General features: G+C 45.5%; 1 protein-coding gene and 1 long non-coding RNA gene across 3 annotated transcripts in view; one reads left to right on the forward strand and one right to left on the reverse strand.

Annotated features, from left to right (window-relative positions):
* USP7 (ubiquitin specific peptidase 7) overlaps positions 1 to 25,490 on the forward strand; it is a 138,409-nt gene that overhangs the window by 10,533 nt on the left and 102,386 nt on the right. The window lies entirely within an intron of this gene.
* LOC140918352 (uncharacterized) overlaps positions 1 to 25,490 on the reverse strand; it is a 31,221-nt gene that overhangs the window by 4,772 nt on the left and 959 nt on the right. The window lies entirely within an intron of this gene.

Here is a 25,490-nt window from a genome sequence, read left to right on the forward strand (position 1 = left end):
CGACAGCCAGGAACTGTTTCTCACCCTGGACCTGGAGCCAGTACCCCCCGAACCCACCCAAGGCTGCCTCCCGGACCTGCCAGCAGGTGGAGAAGGGACCTCTGGTGAGTGTACCTTTCAAAATACTATACATGGTTTAAAAGCAAGCTTGTTTAATGATTAATTTGCCCTGGCATTCGCGGCTCTCCTGGATGTACTCCCAAAGCCTTTGCAAAAGGTTTCTGGGGAGGGCAGCCTTATTCCATTCACCATGGTAGGACACTTTACCACTCTAGGCCAGTAGCACATACTGGGGAATCATTGTAGAACAAAGCATTGCAGTGTATGTTTGTTGGCGTTGAAACAACATCCGTTCTTTATCTCTCTGTGTTATCCTCAGGAGAGTGATCTCATTCATGGTCACCTAGTTGAAATAGGGTGCTTTTCTTAAGGGGACATTCAGAGGTGCCCGTTCCTGCTGGGCTGTTTGCCTGTGGCTGAACATAAATGTTCCCCGCTGTTAGCCTCGGGGAGGGTAGAGGGGCTAGCCACGTGCTGGGGGGGGGGGCAAAATGCGACCTTGGAACAAAAACACATGTGCTATATATGTAATTTTAACAGCAAGGTTTACCGTGAAAGAGTGTACCCACTGTTCTATAAAATGTGTCTTTTTAAATACCACTGTCCCTTTTTTTCCCTCCACCAGCTGCATGTGTTTCAAGGATCACAGGAGCTTCTCCTTCCCAGAGGTTAGCGAAGATTAGAAGGCGAAAAAAACACACTCGCAATTAAATGTTCTCTGAGCTCATGCTGTCCTCCCACACTGACAGAGCACAGAGGAATGCATGGAGGCAGACAATGTCAGAGTGCAAGAAAGCACAAAATGACTGGGAGGAGAGGTGGCGGGCTGAAGAGAGTATTTGGCGGGCTGAAGAGAGGGCTGAAGCTGAAAGGTGGCGGCAGCATGATGAGAGGAGGCAGGATTCAATGCTGAGGCTGCTGGAGGATCAAACTAATATACTCCAGTGCATGGTTGAGCTGCAGGAAAGGCAGCAGGAGCACAGTCCGCTGCTACAGCCCCTGTGTAACCAACCGCCCTCCTCCCCAAGTTCCATAGCCTCCTCACCCAGACGCCCAAGAACGCGGTGGGGGGGCCTCCGGCCACCCAGCCACTCCACCCCAGAGGATTGTCCAAGCAACAAAAGGCTGGCATTCAATAAGTTTTAAACTTTTAAAGTGCTGTGTGGCCTTGTCCTTTCCTCCTCCACCACCCCTCCCGGTGCTTCTCTCCTCCACCACCCCTCCTGGGCTACCTTGGCAGTTATCCCCCTATTTGTGTGATGAATGAATAAAGAATGCATGAATGTGAAGCAACAATGACTTTATTGCCTCTGCAAGTGGTGATCGAAGGGAGGAGGGGACGGTGGTTAGCTTACAGGGAAGTAGAGTGAACCAAAAGGGGCGGGGGGTTTCATCAAGGAGAAACAAACAGAACTTTCACACAGTAGCCTGGCCAGTCATGAAACTGGTTTTCAAAGCTTCTCTGATGCGCACCACGCCCTCCTGTGCTCTTCTAACCGCACTGGTTTCTGGCTGTGTGTAACCAGCAGCCAGGCGATTTGCCTCAACCTCCCACCTCGCTATAAACGTCTCCCCCTTACTCTCACAGATATTGTGGAGCGCACAGCAAGCAGTAATAACAGTGGGAATATTGGTTTCGCTGAGGTCTAACCAAGTCAGTAAACTGCACCAGCGTGCTTTTAAACATCCAAATGCGCATTCTACCACCATTCTGCACTTGCTCAGCCTGTAGTTGAACAGCTCCTGACTACTGTCCAGGCTGCCTGTGTACGGCTTCATGAGCCATGGCATTAAGGGGTAGGCTGGGTCCCCAAGGATACATATAGGCATTTCAACATCCCCAACAGTTATTTTCTGGTCTGGGAATAAAGTCCCTTCCTGCAGCTTTTGAAACAGACCAGAGTTCCTGAAGATGCGAGCGTCATGTACCTTTCCCGGCCATCCCACGTTGATGTCGGTGAAACGTCCCTTGTGATCCACCAGTGCTTGCAGCACTATTGAAAAGTACCCCGTGCGGTTTATGTACTCGCCGGCTCAGTGCTCCGGTGCCAAGATAGGGATATGGGTTCCGTCTATGGCCCCACCACAGTTAGGGAATCCCATTGCAGCAAAGCCATCCACTATGACCTGCACATTTCCCAGGGTCACTACCCTTGATATCAGCAGATCTTTGATTGCGTTGGCTATTTGCATCACAGCAGCCCCTACAGTAGATTTGCCCACTCCAAATTGATTCCCAACTGACCGGTAGCTGTCTGGCATTGCAAGCTTCCACAGGGCTATTGCCACTCGCTTCTCAACTGTGAGGGCTGCTCTCATCTTGGTATTCATGCGCCTCAGGGCAGGGGAAAGCAAGTCACAAAGTTCCATGAAAGTGCCCTTACGCATGCGAAAGTTTCGCAGCCACTGGGAATCGTCCCAGACCTGCAACACTATGTGGTCCCACCAGTCTGTGCTTGTTTCCTGGGCCCAGAATCGGCGTTCCACCGCATGAACCTGCCCCATTAGCACCATGATGCCCACATTGCCAGGGCCCGTGCTTTGAGACAAGTCTGTGTCCATGTCCCCATCACTCTCGTCACCACACTGACGTCGCCTACTCGCTCGGTTTCGCTTTGGCAGGTTCTGGTGCTGCATATACTGCTGGATAATGCGCGTGGTGTTTAATGTGCTCCTAATTGCCAAAATGATCTGAGCAGGCTCCATGCTTGCTGTGGTATGGTGTCTGCACAGAAAAAAGGCGCAGAACGATTGTCTGCCGTTGCCCTGACGGAGGGAAGGGCGACTGACAACATGGCTTACAGTGTTGGCTTACAAGGAATTAAAATCAACAAAGGGGGTGGCTTTGCTAGAAACTGAATAGCCCCCTCAAGGATAGAACTCAAAACTGGGTTTAGCAGGCTGTTGATTTCACGGAGGGAGGGAGGAGAAAATGAATACAAAACAAATCTGGTCTATTTCTTGTTTTGAGCCACTTCATCTATCTTTATACATCTTGCTGGCAGCAGACTGTGCAGTACTACTGCTAGCCATCGTCATCTCCTAGGTGCTCGGCAGAAGACGGTGCAGTATGACTACTGGCCATCGTATTCTGCTGGCTGCTGATTAAAAGACAGTGTACTGCCGGTAGGACTCAATTGCCATGAGACGAAACTTAAAAGGGAAATGACCTGGCTGAGTCACTCCCATGTTCGCCCAGGTGCCCCTGACCTCATTGAGGTCGGTTAAAAGAGCACCCAGGACTACGTTGACAATGGCTACCAGTCATACTGCACTGTCTGCTTCCAAAAGGCAATAAACTGCTTCTGTGTAGCAATGCAGTACCACATCTGCCAGCACCCAGGAGACATACGGTGACGGTTAGCTGAGCGGGCTCCATGCTTGCCGTGGTATGGCGTCTACACAGGTAACTCAAGAAAAAAGGTGCAAAACGATTGTCTGCCTTTGCTTTCACGGAATGAGGGAGGGAAGGGGGGCCTGACGATATGTACCCAGAACCACCCGTGACAATGTTTTAGCCCCATCAGGCACTGGGATTTCTACCCAGAATTCAAATGGGCGGCGGAGACTGCGGGAACTGTGGGATAGCTACCCACAGTGCAACGCTCCGGAAATAGACGGTTGCCTTGGTACTGTGGACACACTCCGCTGACTACATGCACTTAGAGCGTTTGTGTGGGGACACACACAATCGACTGTATAAAAACGCTTTCTACAAAACCGAATTTTGTAGTGTAGACATACTCTGTAATGAGAGTGATCAGGTAAGGTGAGCTATTACCAGCAGGAGAGCGGGGGGAGGGGAAACCTTTTGCAGTGATAATAAAGGTGGGCCATTTCCAGCAGTTGACAAGAACGTGTGAGGAACAGTGGGGGTGGGGAACAAACAAGGGGAAATAGCTTTACTTTGTGTAATGACACATCCACTCCCAGTCTCTATTCAAGCCTAAGTTAATTGTATCCAGTTTGCAAATTAATTCCAAGTCAGCAGTCTCTCGTTGGAGTCTGTTTTTGAAGTTTTTTTTGTTGAAGAGTTGCAACTTTTAGGTCTGTAATCGAGTGACCAAAGAGATTGAAGTGTTCTCCGACTGGTTTTTGAATGTTATAATTCTTGATGTCTGATTTGTGTCCATTTATTCTTTTGCGTAGAGACTGTCCAGTTTGACCAATGTACATGGCAGAGGGGCATTGCTGGCACATGATGGCATAGATCACATTGGTAGATGTGCAGGTGTACGAGCCTCTGATAGTGTGGCTGATGTGATTAGGCCCTATGATGGTGTCCCCTGAATAGATATGTGGACACAGTTGGCAACGGGCTTTGTTGCAAGGATAGGTTCCTGGGTTAGTGGTTCTGTTGTGTGGTGTGTGGTTGCTGGTGAGTATTTGCTTCAGGTTGGGGGGCTGTCTGTAAGCAAGGACTGGCCTGTCTCCCAAGATCTGTGATCTGTCTCCCAAGATCTGTGATCCCAAGAGAGTGAGAGTGATGGGTCGTCCTTCAGAACAGGTTGTAGATCCTTGATGATGCGCTGGAGAGGTTTTAGTTGGGGGCCGAAGGTGATGGCTAGTGGTGTTCTGTTATTTTCTTTGTTGGGCCTGTCCTGTAGTAGGTAACTTCTGGGTACTCTTCTGGCTCTGTCAATCTGTTTCTTCACTTCAGCAGGTAGGTATTGTAGTTGTAAGAACGCTTGATAGAGATCTTGTAGTGTTTGTCTCTGTCTGAGGGGTTGGAGCAAATGCGGTTGTATCGTAGAGCTTGGCTGTAGACAACGGATCGTGTGGTGTGGTCTGGATGAAAGCTGGAGGCATGTAGGTAGGAATAGCGGTCAGTAGGTTTCCGGTATAGAGTGGTGTTTATATGACCATCGCTTAGTAGCACCATAGTGTCCAGGATGTGGATCTCTTGTGTGGACTGATCCAGGCTGAGGTTGATGGTGGAGTTTTACAGACGTGATCCTTTTACTTTTTCTTCAATTAAAATTCTTCTTTTAAGAACCTGATTGCTTTTTCATTGTTCTTAAGATCCAAGGATTTGCGTCTGTGTTCACCTATGCAAACTGGTGAGGATTTTTATCAAGCCTTCCCCAGGAAAGGGGGTGTAGGGTTTCATTGTTTCCCGCCCCTCCTCCCTAACTCTCCTGCTGGTAATAGCTCACCTTAAGTGATCACTCTCGTTACAGTGTGTATGGTAACACCCATTGTTTCATGTTCTCTATGTATATAAATCTCCCCACTGTATTTTCCACTGAATGCATCCGATGAAGTGAGCTGTAGCTCTTGAAAGCTTATGCTCAAATAAATTTGTTCATCTCTAAGGTGCCACAAGTACTCCTTTTCTTTTTGCGAATACAGACTAACATGGCTGCTACTCTGAAACCAGTTATAACATTGGTACCTTGAAGGATTCATTGCAAAGACTAAAGGAAAAAAACCCTTCAAATAAAATTGGGCCAACTTAAGTAAGGGTTATCCCAAAATAATCTCTAGTGAGTGGATTAGTGAGTTTGGTCTCCCATACCTTAGAAACAGTTCTACAACATAGACTGAAACAGGATCTCCTGGCTACAGGGCAAATCTAAACCATAATTCTTTGTAAATGCCTGGTGTAAGGCCCAGGTGGCTGCCTCGCAAATGGTTTTTTGAGGCTGCTTTGCCTCAGATCAAGTGCAGTTTGGCATGGCTTTCTAGCTTCAGGCCAGCTAGGTAACAGCAGTATGAAATGCAATAAGGTATATGTTAAGAAAGTTGTCCAGTGAATAGATATGAAATAAAATGTAGAAGGCACTTCCCAAGGGCTTTAGTCTGCTCCAAGTAAAATCTAGGGATCTTTAAACATCAACCACATGGAGAAAGGCCTCATTAGGAAGGGTATGCAGGAAAAAATGGTAGGATATTAGGCTCATTAAAGAGTAACTCCAACTCCATCTTGGGATGGAATGTAGGATGAATCCATAGCACGACTGTGTCATTGTAAAGACAGTAGAAGGTAGATCAGTCAGTAGGCCTGAAACTCACTCTGTGAGCTGAAGTCACTACCATCAGGAAAACAACCAAGTAAGAAATTTAAGCTTACAGGAAATGAATGGTTCAACAGGAGCTTTTATCAACTTCAGGCCCCAGGAATATCTCTTGACACAGAGCTTTTTAGTAGGTGTGATGTTCCCCTCTGGTGTTGTCTGGACCAGTGATCTGCTAGGCCACTCCAATCCTTGACTCTGGGAGCCAGCCTTACCCTGCTCTGCTGTGAGAACCCCCGCTCCTGGGTTGTTCATGCACAGCCTCTAGCATGTAAGCTGCTCCCAGCTACTTGCAAGTGAATGACACTAGCCAATATCTCCAGTCCCAGACACACCCCTGGGAACCTCCGTCTTGCAGTGTCCAGTAATGCCCGCTGGATGCTACAAACTTATATAAGTTCATCAACTTAACAAAGAAATGTATATGTACCAGGCTTGTTCTCCCAAGGGAGTCTCTGACACACTGCAAACTAAATGCACTACTTCAGGTAGAATAAACAAACAGATTTATTAACTATAAAGCTAGATTTAAGTGATGATAAGTCAAAGCATAACAAGTCAGATTTGGTCAAAGGAAATAAAAGCAAAATGCATTCTAAGCTGATCTTAACAGTTTCAGTGTCCTTTCAAACTTAGATGCTTCTCACCACAGGCTGGCTCTTCAGCCAGGCTCTCCCCTTTGATCAGCCATTCAGTTGCTTGGTGGTGGTGGTGGTGTCTTTAGATGTAGGTGGAAGAGAGAGAGAGCATGGCAAAATGTCTCTCCCTTTTATCATGTCCTTTCTTTCCTCCTGGCTTTGCCCCCTTCTGCCCCTTCAGAGTCAGGTAAGCATTACCTCATCGCAGTCCTAAACTGCCCAAAGGAAGGGGGTGACTCCTTCCAGCGTCTAACAGATTATTTTGTTGCTGCCTAAGCCAGTATCCATTGTTCCTGTGAGGCTGGGCTGGGTTTGTCCCATCCATGCCCTGATGAGGTGGGAGTGCCTCTCTGTTCTTGGAGAGATTTTGCATGGGCTTGTTTTAAGCCATGAGAATACATATTCACAGTATTCTTGCCAGCAAGTTAAAGAAGTATGGGCTGGATGAATGGACTATAAGGTGGATAGAAAGCTGGCTAGATCATCGGGTTCAACAGATAGTGAACAATGGCTCCATATCTAGTTGGCAGCCGGTATCAAACGGAGTGCCCCAAGGGCTGGTCCTGGGGCCAGTTTTGTTCAATATCTTCAGTAATGATCTGGAAGATGGTGTGGATTGCATCCTCAGCAAGTTCCCAGATGACACTAAACTGGGAGGAGTGGTAGATACGCTGGAGGGTAGGGATAGGACACAGAGGGACCTAAACAAATTAACAGGATTGGGCCAAAAGAAATCTGATGAGGTTCAACAAGGACAAGTGCGGAGTCCTGCACTTAGAACGGAAGAATCCCATGCACTGCTACAGACTAGGGACCAAGTGGCTAGGCAGCAGTTCTGCAGAAAAGGACCTAGGGGTTACAGTGGACAAGAAGCTGGATATGAGTCAACAGTGTGCCCTTGTTGCCAAGAAGGCTAACTGCATTTTGGGCTGTATAAGTAGGAGCACTGTCAGCAGATTAAGGGACGTGATCATTCCCCTCTATTCGGCATTGGTGAGGCCTCATCTGGAGTATTGTGTCCAGTTTGGGGCCCCACACTACAAGAAGGATGTGGAAAAACTGGAAAGAGTCCAGCGGAGGGCAACAAAAATGATTAGGGGGCTGGAACACATGACTTATGAGGAGAGGCTGTTATTTAGTCTGCAGAAGAGAAGAATGAGGGGGGATTTGATAGCTGCTTTCAACTACCTGAAAGGGGGTTCCAAAGAGGATGGAACTAGACTGTTCTCAGTGGTACCAGATGACAGAACAAGGAGTAATGGTCTCAAGTTGCAGTTGGGGAGGTTTAGGTTGGATATTAGGAAAAACTTTTTCACTAGGAGAGTGGTGAAGCACTGGAATGGGTTACCTAGAGAGGTGGTGGAATCTCCTTCCTTAGAGGTTTTTAAGGTCAGGCTTGACAAAGCCCTGGCTGGGATGATTTAGCTGGGGATTGGTCCTGCTTTGAGCAGGGGGTTGGACTAGATGACCTCCTGAGGTCCCTTCCAACCCTGATATTCTATGATTCTATGATTTTCAGCCTCATAACTACATACATGAAATAATAACCTATAACCTTACTATAACATTACTGTAACAATTACTATAACATCACTATAACAACCATGCTCAGTGCATTATGAGCCTTCCAAAGACATCCAACATGACAAACTTTGCATTGGATACCACACAATCATTTTATAAAGATGAACATGGGGCTCAGAGTGTCACAGTAGGAAACTTCAAAAGCATCCAGCCCCACATGAACTTGACATGGTGGTACAGAGACCCTTGTCTATCTTACACTAATCCATGATAGGTCAAAATGGTTGTCAAATGTACTTGGATGGAGTTACTCTTTATATTTTAGTCTCAGACAGGTGAAACAGATAGTCAAGGAGGTTTTGTGCAGCTCAGGTAAAGGGGCCTACTTGGAGCTGCTTGCATCATGCCATAGTCCCTTTCCACTTGGTCTTGTAAGGCCTTTTAAACTTGAAGCCCAGCCAAATGATGCTCAGCAGTCTTGTGTCCAAGTGACCAGGACGCAGTGGGGAAAAGGTTCTGCCTTTCATATAGAGGTCCTGCCAGGCTGGTGAAGTGCATTGGACCATTTCAACAACCTCTTGTCTTTTGTTGAAAGACAGCTTATGCCCCTTTGGCTTCTGGTGCTGAGGCCCTCTGTAGAAGGGGACTGAGAGCCTTTGAAGCCACTCAACATGAAAGCATTATCATGAAGTAGAGCCTCACTTCCCTCCCTTGAAAGGAGGATTCAAATGAGTCAAAGAGCCAACATTTTGGCACAGCCCTCAGATTGGATGGTCACGGTGTGGCATTTGGATGGGGAGGCCATCCTGCAGGGCTAACATCCTGCAGGTGCTGGAGCACCAAAACACCAAAGCAAAGCACCTTGTAAGTACCAAGGCGCTGAAAACATTGAGACACAAAAGGGTGGTGAGCACTAACAGCTCATCTGTGACAAAGCTCTAAAGAGGTCTCCACAGAGACTAGGAAAATCAAGTATCAAAGCAGGTTCTAACATTCAAGGAATTGCTCAAGGCAACAGCCTCAAATATTAGCACAGCTGTACTCATCCTGCAGGAAGCTCCTTTGCCAATTGCAGACAAGAAGGAACTGACTGTGATATCAGGAAGAGGGCATTTATACTTGGCAGGGGCAATGAGTAATGACCAGGAGGAATCCTGCCTCACATTCACCCCTGCTACTGCATCCCTCAAGGGTCAAAAACTTAAAAGTTAATGGAGCTTCACCTGTCTTACAATAAGAAACTAAGATCTAGAAATAGGAATTCAGAACTGATTGTATATTTAGGCCCGACTTCTCAAAGCTATTTAGGTACCTAATTCCCATTGATTTCAGTGGGACTTAGATACTTAAATATTTTTGAGAATCTCAGCCGTTAGAGAATAAGCAATTTTTGAGTGATCTAAATATGGGGCATCTGAAAAACTGAGCTGGCAACACCCCCACTTTCACACACCCTGCTTTTTGTTTGTTTGATACAGTATCTCAAATATGGGCATACAGATTTTTGTTCATATTTTCCAAAATAACTTAGTGGCTCAGTCTCTGCACAAACAAGCAAATACAGCCCAAAGTCCAGCCTCTTAAGATTGAAGGAGACCGATATTACACTAAAGTCAGTGAGAGCTTTGATACTCATTTCAAGCAGGATTAGGTCCCTTAGAAAGCAGACTTTCTGAAATAAAGGTTCTGGCAGTTTGCTTTAAGCTGTGCCATTAGCAATAACTGGATTTTTAATATTCTTACTCAAATAATAAAAAAATGAATTATATGCTCAATAAATTGCATTCAATATAATATTCATGATTAAATGCTGAAAATAAATAAGTGCAGTGAAGTTGCAATGTGTACTTTTGACTTCCCCTCTGCTGAGATTTCATTCATGCTTTCATCTCCTCTGATCCTGTCTATTGCAACTCTTTTCTCAGTGGTTCCCCCAGTCCCAGCTTTCCAGACTCCACCATGTGTAGAATGATTCTCCTATGTACAAAGCACTCCCATCTTGAGACACCTCAACTGGCTCCAGTTTCATTTCAGAATCCCAGTTAAAAATCACTCCCATTATTTTTAAACCCCTCAGTAAACTTGCCTAAGGTTGCCACCCAGATGTTAATCTCTCTACTCTCTTCCCAGCTTTTTCTGCTCATCTGGTAACTGCCTCCTCTCTGCCCATAGCACAGTCTTAGCACTGGTGGTATGAGAATCTTCTGCTCTGCAGTTCCTGCATCCTGGAGCAGCATTCCTGCATCTTGCATTCATTCTTCATCTATTTTCAGATATCTGGAGAAATCTTTCCTCACTTTTATATACCTCTAAAAGGTATTCTCCAGAGAAGAAAAAGGTTGTGCCTTGTTTTGTTACAGTTTATAAAGAAGGGCTGAAGACATTTTAAAATATAGGTTTAGATTTTTTTTCTCCCTTTCCAAAAGAACCATTTTGACCTTTCTAATTTTACTGGAAGACACATGGAAACAAGAGAACTAGTGGGAGTATAATGCTACAAGAGACTGAAACCTGAACAACTGAAGGCAGAGATTTTTAGTCAGGTTGTTTCTCCCAACACCTATTTAACTCAAGCTCCTAACAAACACTTTTTATAAAAACTCTATTTGTGAAAGATTCAACATCCTCCACACGTGCACTTTGTCAGCTGATGGCTAAGAAAATTCCCATTCCAGTTGTCTGGTCCTCTCCTCCAGCAAAAACAGGGGCAACAAGTGGTCATAATTCTGATATTCCTAAAATACAAACAAGAGGAGAAAGGCTGGTCCTAAGCCTTCAGTGGCCTTCATGCAGTCAGACCTCAGTGCCCATACAGAGCCTCATGACTTCAGTTTGGACTCCATGTGGGTGCAAGGGCCTGCCTGCACAGATCTCCTTCCAGGATCGAGGCCTTTATTTGAAAGAGAAAAATAACCCATGCCTTCCGGGCCTTTTTTTCCTATTCATCACAAAATTAAATAAAAAGATCACAAACATATTTTCTCCAAATTAATCTTTCAATTTTCTCTCCTTCTGCAATTGTTCTGACTTGTTTTAACTTATTCATCATCCAGTAGCTCTTCTCTGCCACGTCCAGCAGAAACACTGTTAACTTCAGCATTAACTGCCAGTGAAGGCTATAATACTCTCCAACTAACTAGTATTATCAAGCCCTATTAAGGCTTTGGGGCTAAAACTACATGGTGTTGGTCTACAAAAATAAGGCCCCGATTCTGCTATCTGCTCCATCCAGGCAGACAACTCCCCTCCTGCTCTTTGACTTCAGTAGGCTCCCCTGTGCAGATCAGATTGTGGGATCAGGTCCTAACATCGTACTGAACACTGACAGATTCTAAATACCTAGTTTAAAATAAATAAAATCTACTGATTAATGTCTGAGAGATTAAACTAATACAACAGATAGTTTGGTGGAGCCCATAATACAACCTATGATTATGCTCCCTCAGCCCTGTTTTTGCAATTTGAGGTTAATCTGGAGGGTAAGTGAAAAACAGAGAGAGTGTGTGTCATTTGTGGAGAAAAGGTAACAATGAATGAGTAGCATGGAATGAATGGAGAGAGAATAAGTGAATGAAGGGATTGGTAGAGAAGAAGTTGTTCTTATGATTATTCCTGAGGGTGGGGATGGAGTAAGAGGTGAAGGAAATAGGACTGGGAGAGACTGTACTTGTAGGTTTTACATTTATGCTTGGGTAGTCATTTGTTTTGTACACAGAAAAAATTAGACTAAACATCAATTTGGGGAGGTGTTGCATAGTCAGGCAAAAAGTGGATGTGTTCAGGATGGATGAATAACATGCACGTTTAGTCCCTCTGCTTTTGTCACATTGTGTCACAGATTTATTTTCACTTAAGCTTGGTTGCTTGTGCTTATTATTTATATTATAGTAGCACCTAAAGACCCCAATCGAGATCAGGACCCCACTGGGCTAGGCAGTGTACATACAAAAGGTAAGAGACAGATAGCCCCTGTTCCATGGCTTCATCCCTTGCCACTAAATAGATATGACAGTGAAAGTAATATCATCCTTTTAGAGAGAACTGAGGAACAGAGAAATCAAGGTCCAATCCAAAGCCCATTGAAGTCAATTCAATCAGCCCCCTGTTGACTTCCCCAAGGCCACACAATAAATCTGGCCACTGAAATATACTAACACAGATAAAGACAGTTGCTTCTACTGATTAAAGAACAGATCTTAGCTTGCAATCCTGGTTCAGACAATGGATCAGTATGTGACCTTGGACAAGTCACTTAACCTCTCTGGTAAAATGGAGATTTTAATACTACCCTTACAGAGCAGTTATGAAGATTATCAACTAATATACAAACACTTTGGGTATGTCTACACTACGGAATAAGGTCGAATTTATAGAAGTCGGTTTTTTAGAAATCGGTTTCATATATTCGAGTGTGTGTGTCCCCACAGAAAATGCTCTAATTGCATTAAGTACATTAACTCGGCGGAGTGCTTCCACAGTACCGAGGCTAGAGTCGACTTCCGGAGCGTTGCACTGTGGATAGCTATCCCACAGTTCCCGCAGTCTCCACTGCCCATTGGAATTCTGGGTTGAGATCCCAATGCCTGATGGGGCTAAAACATTGTCGTGGGTGGTTCTGGGTACATATCGTCAGGCCCCCCTTCCCTCCCTCCCTCCGTGAAAGCAAGGGCAGACAATCATTTCTCGCCTTTTTTCCTGAGTTACCTGTGCAGATGCCATACCACGGCAAGCATGGAGCCCGCTCAGGTAACCGTCACCGTATGTCTCCTGGGTGCTGGCAGATGCGGTACGGCATTGCTACACAGTAGCAGCAACCCATTGCCTTGTGGCAGCAGATGGTACGACTGGTAGCCGTCCTCGTCATATCCGAGGTGCTCCTGGCCACGTCAGCTGGGAGCGCCTGGGCAGACATAGGCGCAGGGACTAAATTTGGAGTGACTTGACCAGGTCATTCTTTTAGTCCTGCAGTCAGTCCTATTGAACTGTCTTATGGTGAGCAGGCAGGCGATACGGATTGCTAGCAGTCCTATTGCATCATCTTCTGCCGGGCAGGCAAGAGATGAGGATAGCTAGCAGTCCTACTGCACCATCTTCTGCTGAGCAGCCATGAGATGTGGATGGCATGCAGTCCTTCTGCACCGTCTGCTGCCAGCCAAAGATGTAAAAGATAGATGGAGTGGATCAAAACAAGAAATAGACCAGATTTGTTTTGTACTCATTTGCCTCCTCCCCCGTCTAGGGGACTCATTCCTCTAGGTCACACTGCAGTCACTCACAGAGAAGGTGCAGTGAGGTAAATCTAGCCATGTATCAATCAGAGGCCAGGCTAACCTCCTTGTTCCAATAAGAACAATAACTTAGGTGCACCATTTCTTATTGGAACCCTCCGTGAAGTCCTGCCTGAAATACTCCTTGATGTAAAGCCACCCTCTTTGTTGATTTTAGCTCCCTGAAGCCAACCCTGTAAGCCGTGTCCTCAGTCGCCCCTCCATCAGAGCAACGGCAGACAATCGTTCCGCGCCTTTTTTCTGTGCGGACGCCATACCAAGGCAAGGATGCAGGCCGCTCAGCTCACTTTGGCAATTAGGAGCACATTAAACACCACACGCATTATCCAGCAGTATATGCAGCACCAGAACCTGCCAAAGCGATACCGGGCAAGGAGGCGACGTCAGCGCAGTCACGTGAGTGATCAGGACATGGACACAGATTTCTCTGAAAGCATGGGCCCTGCCAATGCATGCATCATGGTGCCAATGGGGCAGGTTCATGCTGTGGAACGCCAATTCTGGGCTCGGGAAACAAGCACAGACTGGTGGGACCGCATAGTGTTGCAGGTCTGGGACGATTCCCAGTGGCTGCGAAACTTTCGCATGCGTAAGGGCACTTTCATGGAACTTTGTAACTTGCTTTCCCCTGCCCTGAGGCGCATGAATACCAAGATGAGAGCAGCCCTCACAGTTGAGAAGCGAGTGGCGATAGCCCTGTGGAAGCTTGCAACGCCAGACAGCTACCGGTCAGTTGGGAATCAATTTGGAGTGGGCAAATCTACTGTTGGGGCTGCTGTGATGCAAGTAGCCCACGCAATCAAAGATCTGCTGATATCAAGGGTAGTGACCCTGGGAAATGTGCAGGTCATAGTGGATGGCTTTGCTGCAATGGGATTCCCTAACTGTGGTGAGGCCATAGACGGAACCCATATCCCATTCTTGGCACCGGAGCACCAAGCCGCCGAGTACATAAACCGCAAGGGGTACTTTTCGATAGTGCTGCAAGCTCTGGTGGATCACAAGGGACGTTTTACCAACATCAACGTGGGATGGCCGGGAAAGGTACATGACGCTCGCATCTTCAGGAACTCTGGTCTGTTTCAAAAGCTACAGGAAGGGACTTTATTCCCAGACCAGAAAATAACTGTTGGGGATGTTGAAATGCCTATATGTATCCTTGGGGACCCAGCCTACCCCTTAATGCCATGGCTCATGAAGCCGTACACAGGCAGCCTGGACAGTAGTCAGGAGCTGTTCAACTACAGGCTGAGCAAGTGCAGAATGGTGGTAGAATGTGCATTTGGACGTTTAAAGGCGCGTTGGTGCAGTTTACTGACTCGCTTAGACCTCAGCGAAACCAATATTCCCACTGTTATTACTGCTTGCTGTGTGCTCCACAATATCTGTGAGAGTAAGGGGGAGACGTTTATGGCGGGGGGAGGTTGAGGCAAATCGCCTGGCTGCTGGTTACGCGCAGCCAGACACCAGGGCGGTTAGAAGAGCACAGGATGGCGCGGTACGCATCAGAGAAGCTTTGAAAACCAGTTTCATGACTGGCCAGGCTACGGTGTGAAAGTTCTGTTTGTTTCTCCTTGATGAAACCCCCCGCCCCTTGGTTCACTCTACTTCCCTGTAAGCTAACCATCCGCCCCTCCCCTCCTCCCTTCAATCACTGCTTGCAGAGGCAATAAAGTCATTGTTGCTTCACATTCATGCATTCTTTATTCATTCATCACACAAATAGGGGGGATGACTACCAAGGTAGCCCAGGAGGGGTCGTGGAGGAGGGAAGGAAAATGCCACACAGCACTTTAAAAGTTTACAACTTTAAAATTTATTGAATGCCAGCCTTCTTTTTTTTGGGCAATCCTCTGTGGCGGAGTGGCTGGTTGGCCGCTGGCCCCCCCACCGCGTTCTTGGGCATCTGGGTGTGGAGGCTATGGAACTTGGGGAGGAGGGCGGTTGGTTACACAGGGGCTGTAGTGGCAGTCTGTGCTCCAGCTGCCTTTGCTGCAGCTCAACCATACACTGGAGCATACTGGTTTGGTCCTCCAGCAGCCTCAGCATTGAATCCTGCCTCCTCTCATCACGCTGCCGCCACATTTGAGCTTCAGCCCTCTCTTCAGCCCGCCACCTCTCCTCCCGGTCATTTTGTGCTTTCCTGCACTCTGACATTATTTGCCTCCACGCATTCGTCTGTGCTCTGTCAGTATGGGAGGACAGCATGAGCTCGGAGAACATTTCATCTTGAGTGTGTTTTTTTTTTCTTTCTAAGCTTCACTAGCCTCTGGGAAGGAGAAGATCCTGTGATCATTGAAACACATGCAGCTGGTGGAAAAAAAAAAGGGACAGTGGTATTTAAAAAGACACATTTTATAAAACAGTGGCTACACTCTTTCAGGGTAAACCTTGCTGTTAACATTACATACATAGCACATGTGCTTTCGTTACAAGGTTGCATTTTGCCTCCCGCAACCGAGTGGCTACCCCCTCAACCCTCCCCCCTCCCTGTGGCTAACAGCGGGGAACATTTCTGTTTAGCCACAGGCAAACTGCCCAGCAGGAATGGGCTCCTCTGAGTGTCCCCTGAAGAAAAGCACTCTATTTCAACCAGGTGACCATGAATTATATCTCACTCCCCTGAGGATAACACAGAGAGACAAAGAATGGATGTTGTTTGAACGCCAGCAAACATACACTGCAATGCTTTGTTGTACAATGACTCCCGAGTACGTGTTACTGGCCTGGAGTGGTAAAGTGTCCTACCATGAAGGACACAATAAGGCTGCCCTCCCCAGAAACCTTTTGCAAAGGCTTTGAGAGTACATCCAGGAGAGCCGCGAATGCCATGGCAAAGTAATCCTTTCACATGCTTGCTTTTAAACCATGTATAGTATTTTAAAAGGTACACTCACCGGAGGTCCCTTCTCCGCCTGCTGGGTCCAAGAGGCAGCCTTGGGTGGGTTCGGGGGGTACTGGCTCCAGGTCCAGGGTGAGAAACAGTTCCTGGCTGTTGGGAAAACCGGTTTCTCCACTTGCTTGCTGTGAGCTATCTACAACCTCCTCCTCATCATCATCATCTTCTTTGTCCCCAAAACCTGCTTCCGTATTGCCTCCATCTCCATTAAAGGAGTCAAACAACACGGCTGGGGTAGTGGTGGCTGAACCCCCTAAAATGGCATGCAGCTCATCATAGAACCGGCATGTTTGGGGCTCTGACCCGGAGCGGCCGTTCGCCTCTCTGGTTTTCTGGTAGGCTTGCCTCAGCTCCTTCAGTTTCACGTGGCACTGCTTCAGGTCCCTGTTATGGCCTCTGTCCTTCATGGCCTGGGAGATTTTGACAAAGGTTTTGGCATTTCGAAAACTGGAACGGAGTTCTGATAGCACGGATTCCTCTCACCATACAGCGATCAGATCCCGTACCTCCCGTTCGGTCCATGCTGGAGCTCTTTTGCGATTCTGGGACTCCATCATGGTCACCTCTGCTGATGAGCTCTGCATGGTCACCTGCAGCTTGCCACGCTGGCCAAACAGGAAATGTGATTCAAAAGTTCGCGGGCCTTTTCCTGTCTACCTGGCCAGTGCATCTGAGTTGAGAGTGCTGTCCAGAGCGGTCACAATGGAGCACTCTGGGATAGCTCCCGGAGGCCAATATCGTTGAATTGTGTCCACAGTACCCCAAATTCGAGCCAGCAAGGCCGATTTAAGCGCTAATCCACTTGTCAGGGGTGGAGTAAGGAAATCGATTTTAAGAGCCCTTTAAGTCGAAATAAAGGGCTTCATCGTGTGGACGGGTGCAGGTTTACATCGATTTAATGCTGCTAAATTCGACCTAAAGTCCTAGTGTAGACCAGGGCTTTGAGAGTCTCTGAATGAAGTTATTAATACATAGTGCTTATCTAGTTATTATTAGATTGGCAGGTTGAAGCATTTTGGCAGGGCCATGTGTGTCACGTTGATAGGAGGGATCCATTTCCAGTGCTGGCAGTTTGGCATCTTTCACTAACAATAAATTCACTTTAAACAGGACAATTCCTAATATATCTAATCTGTTAGATACTTTTCAACTTTACCTTCTCTTTTACACTTGGCGAAAGCTACTCCTATCACAACTGAACATAGCTGATCAATCAGAGTTATATAGACAAGATGAACCATTCCTTCCATTCCTTTTTTACTTTGGGTATATATCATTGTAACTCTTTGACTTCACAATTTACTGTTTGCAGCAAAACTTGATGAGGAAAAAATCATTTTACTTTTCAAAGATGGCAAACAACAAACTGGATCATCACTAAGCAGTTTAAATGTAAACATACAATTTTTAGCAAAAGAGACTGTTTTTTACTGGAAAATTAAAGTGGATCAACTCTGTGCAGGGAAAAACAAATCCCAGCCAAGGAGATAAGTGTCTTATCTTGACTTTCTTTGAAAGTCATGTGAAAGATGTGTTATAATTGTGGCTTTGGAGAAAATATACTTGAAATCATATAAACCAAATCTTTAAATTGTTAGCAACGTTTAGATATAATAGAGCCACCATGTAGCAATATTAATGGATAGTGCTTCATATAGCTCTTTAAAAAAATGTTGCCATAAAGGGACACCATCAATTTGAAATAACCGTTCCCTGAAAATGTTGAACTTACAGGGTTTTGGTTTTTTTACAATTAACGCTTAATATTACTACAACTGAAGGAAGTTAGCAGACAAATATTTCTCTAATTTTTTACTTTTATTTGTGCCATCAATAGCTATTAGCCAAGATGGTCAGGGATGCAACCCCATGCTCAGGGTGTCCCTAGCCTCTGACTGCCAGATGCTGGAACTGGATGACAAGGGATGGATCACTTGATAATTTTCCTGTTCTGTTCATTCCCCTGAAGCATCTGGCAGTGGCCACTGCTAGAAGACAGGATACTGGGCTATATGCACAATTGGTCTGACCCAATATGGCTGTTCCTATGTTTGTATGTTTCATGGCACAGTATGGCTAATTGCATTTTCTCTTTCTTGTGATGGCATGACATCATTCTCATGAAGCACGTGCACATGCTTCCCTGGGCCCTACAAGAGGTTTTTCACCAGTAAGAGCAAAGCTTGTGTTATTTCACTTTTCAGGGCAGAAAAGGTGTCTCCTCTTCCCCTGGTGTCTGCACAAAACCCAGGATACAATAAGAGCCTAGTGCAAAAGCCTCCTTCTTTGCTCCCCAACCACCTGTATGGGTCACTGGAGTACCAGATGCTTGGCAGGGGGCTAAGAGAATTCTCCTTCATTCCCTAGACCCAACTGCAAGACAGGGAGCAGCAGAGATCTAGTAGAGCATGCAGGGAAACATCTTTATCATACCATGAACCCCAAAATGAGACGGGGGAGTATCTGCCAGCAGCAGGAAGAGGTGTTGCAAATCTATGCCCCCCGGAAGCACCCAGGAGCAAGTGAAAGAAAAAGCACCTGGCTGGGTGATTTGGCTTCTCCATGGACACTGCAGGGTGCCAGAGACAAGAGCTAGTTAGGGAGGAAAAAACAGAGCTGCAAAAGGTCAGGAGCAGCTGGCCTGAGACAGGAAGGCCACTTCCCACCCACTCAGGCTCTGCCTATATTAAGGAAATATGTACTGATGTAATTACATTGATATAGTTACACCAGTGCAAACCTCTTAAAGGGGCTTACACTAGTGCACCTTAATCCAGCAACACAAAGAAGTAAACTGCAACAGGGTAGGTCCTGCTTTTCCTGGTGCAGAGCATGTCCATTAGCAGTTTGTGCTGGCATAACTACCTTGATGTAATTACACCAACGTACATTCCCTCAGTATAGACATGGCCACATACAGGACTCAGCTCTCTCTTGCAGGATAAGGAGAGAACAGCAGCCTTATACAAGGCAGCAGGTGGCTGGAAGGGATCCCCTGCTGGAGCTAGGTCAGTGAGTGGAGCAGGCTGGGAAGCAATTTGCATCCTTTGCAGGAGTTGGGCCAGGCAAGCAGCAGCAGCTTCTCCTGCTTCTATTTCAGCTTCCACTGTGGGAGCCAACACGAGCCAGGCCTGGACGGCAATGGGGATCCTACTACAGTCACCAGACAGGAATGTGGGCCAGAAGGTCAGTGGTAAACTCTGCCCCTCAGTGAGAATAGGGTATCCTTGTTCCTGATCTAGATTACTCTGTGGAAGCTAGATGGAGAAGCAGGAGCTAGGAGTGTAGTTGGCATCTTCATCCCCTGCTCTGTCTGCAGGAACAAGATATTGGGCTAGGAATACAAAAGGAAGTGGGGATCTGTGCCAGGCTCTTCTATAGAAGCCAGGGTCAGGCTGACTGTACAGCTTGGACTGGCTTTTACTTTTAGCTGTCTCCCTTCCTATGCACAGTCATACTCTTCTGTTTGTGAGGATCATTTATACAGTGAGTGAGAAAAACAATTTTAAATATAATTTCAGAGTCTCAGGGGCAGGTCACCTCACCAGAATGAAGTTACTTCCTTTGAAATTGACTAATTTCAAGTTGACAGTGTTCCTTTAAGATCAGGTATTATTTTGTATTATGGTAGTGCTGAGAGGCCTCAGTTGGGACAAGAGCCCTATTATCCTACACAAACACACAGTAAAAGACATTCCTGGCCCTAAAGCACTAACAATCTAAGCTCCTGGTCCTGCCAACTGATTCAGGAAGATGAACCCCACTGATTTCAGTGATGATTTGTATGGGCATAAGGGCCTGCAAGAGTTGATCAACTTGCAAGATAGGGTCCTAAGTCAAAACAAGTTGCAGTAAGTGAGTATAATAAACAAAAGAAAGGAGTGAAGGAGGAAAGACAAGGATAGCAGCGATAGGAACATATGGTTACATAGACTAACTAGGTGCACAATTTCCCAATTACAGATTTTTACTTTTTTTTTTTTTTTTTTTTTTTGGTAATATCAGAAATATCTGGTGGCTGCTTGCCTAACCACATTCAGTAAGCAATTTACCACAGGTATCACAGTATAAGAGAGTCTTGAGGAGGGATTTGCAGGAGTACAAGGTAGTGGCCTTATGAGTTAGTTTGGGGAGGGTATTCCATGAAGTTGTGGCAGTGTGGAAGAAAGCGCAAAGGTGCTTGCAGGAGAAATGGAGAAACAGGCAATCCAGGCTAGCATCACTGGTGAGAAAAATGTGGAGCAGAATGTCAGGTGAGATAGACAATAAAATGTAAGGATAGCCAAATAAGAATGGGCTGTGTTGTGAATGTTGTTAAAAGTAAAGATGAGAGCTTTTATTTGATGTGTTGAAGAAGGGGGAACCAGTGAAGGGACTCTTACGGGGTTGGCATGGTCAGAACAATGAGTTAGGAAGACTTATCTTGGCAGTATTGTTTTGAATGGACCTGAGGTGGACAAGATGGATTTGTATATGTTGAACTGTGGGCAGTATTGTTTTGAATGGATCTGAGGTAGACAAGATGGATTTGTATATGTTGAACTGTGGACTTCAGGTTAGCCTGGTCAATTTATTATGATTTGTACTCCTTGTGTAGAAAAAAGTCAAACACTGTAATCACTGGGTATTATGAAATGGTACCAAAAAAATCCTTGCTGTGTAATTATTTCATAAAAGCATCTGAGATGATTAAATACAATTCCTTTGAATTTACCTCCTTCTAGACATCAGTATTAAAATTTCTTTCGTATAGATTGGCTGTCCATAGATATATTTATAAAATATAAAGGGCCTGTTTTCACTTAGATTTTTCAAAAGAGTGTAGTATGTTTTAGTGTACATTGCATTTTGAATCTGTAAACCATAATTCTCTAAAGAACCAACTCATTTTAAATTAAGATGAGTCTCCATGGGTGGATGGCACTTAACTGTGATATTCCATCTTATTAAACTAGTGATATAGGGTAGCCACTTCCCATTTAACAGGAAAATTCCTGACTGTTGCCCCATATCTCCCACAAGGTTTTCTATAGGTCTATTTTGCATTTCTTCTGCTTTTGTAGAACAGTGGGAGATGGTAACATCTAATGAAAATGCAAAGTGTCACAGTAAAATGTCACCTTTCTGAGCTCTCCCCTTTTCATCTAAGACTTTCAGAAATTAAGTGGGTATCCACACCAGACTTCTCTGCAGGAGGACGAGCAAAGGAATTTTGGTTCCAGTGCTTAGCTTCTGAGAACAGTGGTTACCTTAAAACAGCTCAAATCCAGAAAAGCTAACATATGTGATGGGATATTTTTTAATACCTGTATTCTTCTTAGTATGGGATTGAGGGTTGACATTATGAGAAGTTGATTGTCTTTTTATTATGGTGGGTTGTTTTTCCTTTCGTTTGGACCTTGCCTACTACCCTGATCTCAGTGACTGAGGAATTAGGTAGTAACAGATAGGCATCCAACCACAGGAGTGTAAGAAAATTGTGTGCCTTGAATTGGGAATCACTGATGGAGGAATGAAGGTGTCAAAAACCTGTGCTAGTGAAAGATTTGGTAGGTGGGACTGGAAGTCATTGAGAAGGGTTATCTTTGGTTTCTCGGGAGCAGAGGTGGGGATGGGAAAGGGTGGCAGTAAGGAAGGACTTTCTGTAAGCTATTAAAGTTGGGGACAGATTAAAACACTAAGGATCGATAAAGGGGCTCCCCCCTAGAACTCCTTCCTGTGAGCTCGAGTGCAAATTTGTAGACCTTCAGGGTATGCTTTCACCTGAGTAGATATTGGGATAAATCTGAGAATATTTTTTCTCTAAATTGATGTTTGGGGGTGAGTGGGAGGGGTGACAAGGAGAGCTGGAATCTATTTCTGGATAAAGCCAACTGGCAAATAGTTTAACTATTGTTTTTAAAACTATATGAAGCACTAAATCTCAAATCTTGAACTCAAGTCCAGCTAGAGGAGCAAAGCTGGGTGTTGAGTAAGAATGGCCATACTGGATCAGACCAATGGTAAGTCTAGCCCAGTATCCTGTCTTTCAACAAGAATGAACAGAATAGGGCAATTATCAAGTGATCCATGCCGTCATCCAGTCCCAGCTTCTGGCAGTCAGAGGTTAGGGACACCCAGAGCATGGGTTGCATCCCTGACCGTCATAGCCAATAGCCATAAATGGACTTATCCTCCATGAACTTATCCACTTATTTTTTTAATTCAGTTATACTTTTGGCCTTCACAACATCCATAGGTTGACTGTGCATTGTGTGAAGAAGTACTTCCTTTTGTTTGTTTTAAACCCGCTGTCTATTTCATTGGGTGACTCCTGGTTCTTGCGTGATATGAAGGGGTAAATAACACTTCCCTGTTCACTTTTTCCACAGTATTGAAGATTTTATAGACTGCTATCATATCCCCCGTTAGTCATCTATTTTCTAAAATGAACAGTCCCAGTCTTTTTAATCTCTCCTCATATGGAAGCTGTTCCATACCTCTAATCATTTGTGTTTCCCATCTCTGTATCTTTTCCAATTCTAATACATCTTTTTTGAGATGGGGCAACCAGAACTGCTTTCACTGTTCAAATGGTGGGCTTACCATGGATTTATATAGTGACATTATGATATTTTCGGTCTCACTATCTATCCCTTTTCTAATGATTCCCAACATTTGGTTAGCCTTTTTTTTTTTTTTTACTATTGCTGCACACTGAGTGGATGTTTTCAGAGAATTATCCACAGCTCCAAAATCTGTTTCTTGAGTGATAACAGAAAAGTTAGACCCCATCATTTTGTGTGCATAGTTGGGATTATGTGCATTCCTTTGCATTTATCAACATTGTATTTCATCTGTCATTTTGTTGCCCAGTCAGCCAGTTTTGTGACATCTCTTTATAACTTTTCACAATCAGCTTTGGACTTAACTATTTTGAGTAATTTTCCATCATCTTCAAATTTTGCCACCTCACTGTTCACCTCCTTTTCCAGATCATTTATGAATATGTTGAACAGCACTGGTCCTAGTACAGATCCTTATGGGAACTCCCCTATTTTCTTCATGGTGACAACTAACCATTTATTCCTACCCTTTGTCTCCTATCTTTTAACCAGTTACTGATCCATGAGAGGATCTTCCCTCTTATCCCATGACTTACTTTGCTTAAGAGCCCTTGGTGTAGGACCATGACAAAGGCTTTCTGTAAGTCCACGTATACTAAATCAACTAGATCACCCTTGTCTACATGCTTGCTGACTCTCAAAGAATTGTAATAAATTAGTGAGGCATAATTTCCCTTTACAAATGTTGAGTTGACTCTTCCCCAACATATCACATTCATCTATATGTCTGATAATTCTGTTCTTTCCTATAGTTTCAACCAATTTTCCTGATACTGAAGGTAGGCTTATTGGCCTGTAATTGCTCTGATCACCTCTGGAGTCTTTTTTAAAAATCATCAATACATTAGCTACCCTCTAGTCATCAGACACAGAGGCTGATTTAAGAGATAAGTTATATGCCACAGTTAGTAGTTTTGCAATTTCATATCGGAGTTCCTTCAGAGCTCTTGGATGAATACCATCTGGTCCTGGTAACGTATTACTGTTTATCATTTTTTCCCCAAACCACCTCTATGGAGACCTCAATCTGGGACAGTAACTGAGATATGTCACCTAAAAAGAATGGCTCAGGTGGGGAATCTCCCTCACATCCTCTGCAGTGCAGACTAATACAAAAAATTCATTTAGCTTCTCTGCAACTGCCTTGTCTTCCTTGAGAGCTCTTTTAGCACCTTGATCATCCAGTGGCCCCACTGATTATTTGGCAGGCTTCCTGTTTCTCATGTACTTAAAAAAGTAGATGTACTGGGCTTGGTGGGGGTGGGGAGGACCCCTTCACTTATTCCAAGCTATTTTATGGTTGTTGAGCTGCTCCACAGAGGCTAGTACAGCTCAATGGCTAGAGTAGTTTCTGTGGGCCCTCAGGCACCTCCTCTCTGCTCTGAAAGAAAGGATATGAATAAAAGCAGTTCTTCCGGCCCCATTCCTGGTCCTCTCACACCCAGCCCACACACGTCCTTCCTTTTGCTACCCCTGCAGTGCTCCTGCACAGGACAGGGCTCCATGGGTGGACAACAACTCACAGTCTCCTAAATCCAAATCACGACTCACAGCCAGCAAACTCCAGTTCTTCTGAGAAGGGGCCCTCCACAGCACAGATAAAGGAGTTGGATTTGCCCCCAAAAGATAGTTTAGATTCACTTATAATTTTATAAATTGGAACAATAAACAATAGATATTAGAAGTGGAACAGACCACTCCCTGCCAGTACTAGATTGTTCCCTACAGTAGATTTTCTAGCTCTTTGGGAAACATAGCTTTAGGTGGCTTAAGTACTTTCCTTAGGGTAGATTGTAGAACTCCGATCTCACCATCCCGAAGCTTTGCCTCTTTAATACCACCAGTTACTCCTAGTCATACCCCCTTTTACCAGCCTCTTATGGATGTTTTTGAACACTTGGAAAACACATGGACATTTCCAGAGTTATGTAGACAATGAACTACCCCCTTATTACACCGTACCCCAGAGCTGGGCTGGCTAGGGCTTGGCAGGAGAGGTGGACAATTGCTCAGCAATCTCTCTCTCTAGAAGGTAAAGTCAAAAGGGGGGAGGAGAGCCAGATTTGTTCCTATCTAATAGAGCAGCTTTTTTGGGTTGAGCCCTGTCCCCCCCATGCCAGAGTGAGGGCCCTGTCTGCCAGGGAGGTGGTCTCTCTGACAAGGCCCGTGGAGCAAAGGGGCTCCTTGCAGAGGCGCTGGAGGGAGCCGTGTATCCCCAGGGCAATCCCAGATGAGGTCCTGTCAAGGAGGGGCATTCCTTCGTGTGGCGGGACCCCTGGCACAAGCTACTGGTCTCTCCTACAAGGAAAGGGGGACGCCTTCGCAGAGGCTCTGGGCGGAAGCGGGGTCTCTCCCAAGGCAGGCCCTGGCTGGGAGAAGGGTCCCGGGCAGAGGCCAGCAGGCTGATGGAGGCGCAGGGGCCGCTCCTGCGGGCGGCAGACTCTGCGGGGCAGTAGCTG

The sequence above is a fragment of the Lepidochelys kempii genome, chromosome 10 (genome assembly GCF_965140265.1).
Source record: "Lepidochelys kempii isolate rLepKem1 chromosome 10, rLepKem1.hap2, whole genome shotgun sequence".
NCBI lineage: Eukaryota > Metazoa > Chordata > Testudines > Cheloniidae > Lepidochelys > Lepidochelys kempii.